At 34.9% G+C, this 6,560-nt stretch overlaps 1 non-coding gene across 1 annotated transcript; it reads left to right on the top strand.

Moving 5' to 3' along the window:
* Positions 1–2,128: 2,128 nt before the first annotated feature.
* Positions 2,129–2,234, top strand: LOC123388798. Its single transcript, XR_006603303.1, has one exon. It is a non-coding gene; the product is annotated as a U6 spliceosomal RNA (small nuclear RNA).
* The last annotated feature ends 4,326 nt before the right edge of the window (positions 2,235–6,560 follow it).

Raw genomic sequence — 6,560 nt, 5'->3', positions numbered from 1 at the left:
AACAAGACCCAACTATATGCTCCTCTAAAGAAACGCACTTTAGGGGCACCTGGGTGGCTCAGTGGGTTAGGGCCTCTGCCTTCGGCTCGGGTCATGATCCCAGGGTCCTGGGATTGAGCCCCGAATCCGGCTCTCTGCTCAGCAGGGAGCCTGCTTCCCTCTCTCTCTGCCTGCCTCTCTGCCTACTTGTGGTCTCTGTCTGTCAAGTAAATAAAGTCTTTTAAAAAAAAAATGCACTTTAACAGAAAGAAGATACAAAAAGGTTAAACGTAACAATATACCATGCTAATGCTGATTGGAAAGAATGCTCAAGAGGCTATATTAATATTAGACAAAATAGATTTCAAAAGCAAAGTACCTTACCAGAAATGAAGGTCATTTCAAAGTGATAAATGGATCGATTCATTAAGGAATATAAAAGTCCTAAATATTTGTACACCTAATAATGAAGCTTCAAAATACATAAAGATACAGATAGAAACAAAAATAGTTTTGCAAATAGTAACAGAAAGAGTGGAAAACAGCATACTAGCATTGAATTGAAAGAAAGTTTGACTGAGCTTCCAGGTTGGTGAACACACAGAGATAGGGGAGAGTGGTATGTCTGGAGAGGGCATGCCCTTTCCCCATACCTCACCTTAAGTATCTCTTCATCAGATGGGTGATTTGCATCCTTTATCACATCCTTTAATAAACTGGTAAACATAAAGAAAGTTGGACTGCCTATTATTAATATCAGGTAAAGTACATTTCAGTGCAAAGATTATCACCAGAATCAGTCTTTTCATATTAATCAGAGCATCAATTCTTCATGAGGACAAAACAATCCTAAACATTTATGTACCTAGAGTTTCAAATTATAATCAATAATTGTAAGATCCTTCTCTCAATAACCAATGAAACAAAGAGATAGGAAATACATAAGGATTTAGAAGACCCAAATAAAACTACCAATCAACATCACCTAACTGACATTCATAGTCCATTCAACAGCAAGAGAATCACATTCATTTCAAGTGCACATGGAATAGTTCTCATGAAAGACTACATATGGTCTGGACCATAAAGTAGATTTGATAATGTAAAAGTTTTCTAGTTATGTCAAATATGTCTTCTGGCCATGAAGGAATTAAATTTGAAAATAATTTTTTAAAAAATGCTCTGGAAAATTCTCCAATATTTAAAATTAAATAACACACTTTCTAAATAACCAGTGGGACAAAAAAGAAACTAAAAGAAATTTTAAAAGTGTTTCAAACTGAATGACAATAAAGACAATATACCACAATTTCTGGGATGCCACTAAAATAGTATGTAGGCAGTAATTGATAGCAATAAATGCCTGTTTTAGAAAAGAAGTTTCAAATCAATTTTCTCAGCTTCCGCTTCTAAAAATTAGAAAAAGAAGAACAAATTAAACCTAAAGTAAACAAAATCAATGCAATAATAAGGGTCAGAACAACAACAAAAAAATCAATAAAATACAAAACAGAAACCAATAAGAAAACATAAAGAAACCAAACCAAAAGTAAGTTTTTGGGGGAAAAGCAATGAAATTTCTAAAATTCTAGAAAAACAACTAAAGAAAAAAGGCAAAAGATAAAAATTCTTAATATCAGGAATGAGAGAGGTACTGTCATTACAGATTCTATAGATATAAAAGATATAATAGGGACGCCTGGGTGGCTCAGTTGGTTAAACAGCTGCCTTCGGCTCAGGTCATGATCCCAGCGTCCTGGGATCGAGTCCCACATCGGGCTCCTTGCTCAGCAGGGAGCCTGCTTCTCCCTCTGCCTCTGCCTGCCATTCTGTCTGCCTGTGCTCGCTCTCCCCCGCCCTCTGATAAATAAATAAAATCTTTAAAAAAAAAATAAAAGATATAATAAAAAGATTCAATTGTGAGCAATTTTATGTCAATAAATTTGACAACTTCAATGAAATAGACAATTTCCTTTAAAGACACATATCAACAGACCTGTACCCCTGGGGATAAAAATATATGTTTATTAAAAATAAAAAATTTAAAAAAAAAAAAAAATAAATAAAGACACATATCACCACAACTAACTCAAGAAAAAATAGATAACTTTTTAAAAATCCTTTTATTTATAAAGAAATTGAATTTGTAGTGCTCGCTTCGGCAGCACATATATTAAATTGGAATGATACAGAGAAGATTCGCATGGCCCCTGCACAAGGATGACACGCAAATTCGTGAAGCATTCCATATTAAAAAAAAAAGAAAAGAAAAGAAATTGAATTTGTAGTTTAAAACCTTCCTACAAATAAAACTGCGTGTCCAGAAGTTTGGTAAAATCTATCACTGGTAAATTCCAGTCAGTGCAATAAGCCAAGGAAGAGGAAAAAAAAGCATCCAGATTGTAAAGGAAGAATAAAAGCTGTCTTTATTCACAAAAAAACATGATCATGCAACCAAAAGTTCCTATTAATCTACAAAGATATTCTTAGAACTATTTAAGAGAGTTTATTCAGTTTGTACAATACAAGATCAATATAAAAATTAATATAAAATTAATATAAAATATATTAATATAAATATAAAATGTATATTAATATATTTATATAAAAATTAATCATATTTCTATGTAGTAGCAATAGAAAATCAGAACTTGAAATTAAAAACCAAAACTATTACCAATAGCATAAAATTATCAAATACTTAGGAATATATGAGAAAAATACAAGAACTATACACTAAAAACTATAAAACATCACTGAAGGAATTACAGAAGATGGAAATAAATGGAGAGGCTGAACATGTACTTCAATCAGAAGACTCCATAGTGTGAAAATATCAATTCTTCCCAAACTGATCTATAAATACAGCACACTATCCAAATCTAAATTCTATTCATATGAAAATGCAAAGGACAAGACAATAGCCAAAACAACTTTGAAAACAAAGGACTTGATTCACAACTCATTATAAAGTTAAAATAATCCAGAGAGTGTGGTATCAGTGTAAAGGCACTAAGGAGAGATCCGTATATCTGAATAAAGACCAGAAATATAGACAATTGATTTTTAACCAAGGTGCCCAGACAATACAACGGATAAAAGATAGTTAACTCAGCAAATAGGGCTGAAACAATTAGACAGTCATATGCAAAAATAATAGTAATAATAACCTATCCCATTCCTTGTGCCAGATGCAAAAGTTAACTGACAAAATGAACCATAGACTTAAATTTTAAACCTGAAACTATATTGGGGCACCTGGGAGTCAGTCGGTTGAGCATCTGACTCTTGGTTTTAGCTCAGGTCATGATCTCAGGGTCCTGAGATTGAGACCAGCGTCCAGCTTCATGCTCAATATGAGATCTGCTTGGGAATCTCTCTCTCTCCCACTTGTGCTCTCTCTCTCTCGCTCCCTCTAAAATAAATAAATATTTTTAAAATGATAATAAATAAAACATAAAACTATAACACTTACAGAAGAAACATAGGAGAAAATCTTTGTGACCTTGATTTAGACAAGAATTTCTTACCATGATCTGTAAAAGAAAATACTGATGAATTTGACCTCATCAAACTTAAGAATTTCTGCTCTTAAGGGAAAGCAGAGCCTAAAAAGATGCTTAAGAGTATAAAAAGGTTAAATACAGACTAGGAGAAAATATTTGCAAATAATAGCTTTGCAAATAATAACTCAATAATGAGAAAGCAAAAAACTCAATTTAAAAAAAAAAGAAAGCTAAATGTTTGAACAAACATTTCATCAAAAAGTAGGTGAGGAGGTAACACAGAGTAGCTGGAAAGTACATCTTAGAGTTGTACTTGCCTCTTAGAGTTAGCGGAAGGTAAAAGAAGTCACGGAGTCTGACAAGTCAAGTAGTACAAAGATTAATAATAATATAAATTTGGTGTATAAAATTCAAAGCTTAGGAAAAGAGAGGGTAGAGAAGTGATTTCTATAATTTCCATATTGCTCAAAGTAAGACACCAACCGATAGTATCTAAAGAAAAAGATGACTAAGGTTTTTATTACAGAAACCATTGGCATAGAGGTGTTAATAGGACACACACAAATCTTCCTGAATACAAAAGTCAATACCCAATAAAAGACAACTAAAACATGGCATGTCAAACTGAGATTGAACATGTCATCCATATCAATAAATAGAAAGGGTTTACCTTAAAAGAAAAGTTTTATCAAGTTGACTAGCAAAGCAAAACCCAAATCTGTGCTCTAGAAAAGAAAGACAAGTAACAAAGACATTCAGAAAGGATAAAAGTTAAAGGATAAGAGAATTCATACTAGACATATCTGCTATCAAAGTAGAATTCTAGCCAAAACACAATAAACAGGATAAGAAAAATACCTTTTAATGCTAAAGGCTATAATTCATAATGAAAATAAAGTAGTTATTAATATCTATGCACCTGATACCACATCGAGTTTGCCAAGCAGATGTTATAGGAGAAGAAAGGAGAAATATGTAGACACATGCTAGAGACTATAGAATACAGATGAGCTATAGTCAGAGAAAAAAAAATCTTAATAGTAAATATCTACAGCAATAAAAATAAATAGGAAAAAATAAAACTAATGTTTTCACTGGGGAATTTAGCAATCTTGGATACTCAGATAATCCCCATCTACTTAAACTATTACAGAACATGGGGGTAAACATTACAATTTCCAAACTCTTTTTATAAAGCAAATTTAATATAGATATCAATACCTGATAAATTCTGCCCTAAAAATAAAACTATAAATCAGTCTGACTTATAAATGCTAATAATAAAATCTTAAATAAAATACGAGCAAACCATATATTAAGAAAATGTTGAAGCGCCTGGGGGGCTCAGTTGGTTGACCAATGACCCCTGATTTTGGCTCAGGTCATGGTCTCAGCAGGGAGTCTGCTTGAGATTCTTTCTCTCCCTCTGCCCCTCTCCCCCTCCCCCACACTCACTCTCTCATACTCTTTCTCTCTCTCTCAAATAAATTAATTAATTTTAAAAAAGAAAGAAAGAAAATGCCATCGTGGCCAAATGGGATTCACTCCAGGAAAGAAATCAATATTAGCTTAATTATGTTAATATGTAATTCCATATGTAGATATCCATATCTATAAGAAAACAATTACATCATTTCTGCAGATGTTGTGCCAGTTTTCCTATCTCCGTGCTGTGCTGGGATCTTGCAAACTCTGCTCCTGCTTGACCCGCTCTTCCGCCTTAGGCTCTGCAAGTGCTGCATAGAGAGTGCAAAGCTAAGAGATGGGAGGCAGAGGTTTGCTCCTTTCTATCTGCCCTCTCTTCCTGCCCATATCATCTCCATCTTGTTTCTTCACCTCACAGATGGTGTGGTTTTTCTAGCAGCAGCTTTTGAATTCAGTTTGCTCTTTTTCCAGACCTTGCTCATCCAGTCCACCAGGGCCCCCTTCCCAGAGGTATGGGTCCTGCTTCTCAGAGTCCCTTCTCTGAGTTCAGGTGCTGGCACCAGCCAAGTAGTGGGCTCCTCAGAGGTCTGAATTCCATGGGATCTATCCTCTTCCCTGTGTTCTTCCAGCCCTAGGTGTGGTAGCTACTTCCTTCAGTTCCTGCTACCTCCCAGATGCCTTAGTAGTCCTTTTGTCTTTTCTATTAGTTAACAGTTATTTATGTTAAATTCTCTTTATTAAGAATTTCTCATGGCCACATACAGAAAAATGAAACTGGGCCATTTCCTAACACCATACACAAAAATAGACTCAAAATGGATGAAGGACCTTAATGTGAGACCGGAATCCATCAAAATCCTAGAGAAGAACACAAGCAAAAACATCTTTGACCTTGGCTGCAGCAACTTCTTGCTAGAGACCTCTCCAAAGGCAAGGGAAACAAAGGCAAAAATGAACAATTGGGACCTCATCAAGATAAAAAGCTTTTGCACAACAAAGGAAACAGTCAACAAAACCAGAGACAACCAACAGAATGAGAGAAGTATTTGCAAATGATATATCAGATAAAGGGCCAGTCTCTAAAATCAAAAAGAATGTATCAAATTCAATACCCAAAGAACAAATAATCCAATCAAGAAATGGGCAGAAGACATGAACAGACATTTCCCCAAAGAAGACATACAAATGGCCAACAAACACATAATACTCAACATCGCTTGGCATCAGGGAAATCCAAATCAAAACCACAGCGAGATACTACCTCACACCAGTCAGAATGGCTAAAATTAACAAGTCATAAATGACAGATGTCGGCAAGGATGTGGAGAAAAGGGAACCCTCTTACACTGTTGGTGGGAATGCAAGTTGGTGCAGCCACTTTGGAAAACAGTATGGAGATTCCTCAAAAAGTTGAAAATAGAGCTACCCTACGACCCAGCAATCATATTACTGGATGTTAACCCCAAAGATACAAATATAGTGATCCAAAGGGGCACGTGCAACCAAATGTTTATAGGAGCAATGTCCACAATAGCCAAACTATGGAAAAAGCCCAGTTGTCCATCAACAGATGAATGATAAAGAAGATGTGGTACATATGTGCAATGGAATACTATGCAGCCATCAAAAGAAATGAAATCTTGCCATTTG

This window comes from Mustela putorius, unplaced genomic scaffold (assembly GCF_011764305.1).
Source record: "Mustela putorius furo isolate JIRA1106 unplaced genomic scaffold, ASM1176430v1.1 tig00003909_pilon_pilon_pilon, whole genome shotgun sequence".
Classification (NCBI taxonomy): Eukaryota; Metazoa; Chordata; class Mammalia; order Carnivora; family Mustelidae; genus Mustela; species Mustela putorius.
This window is presented reverse-complemented; position numbering and strand designations above follow the sequence as displayed.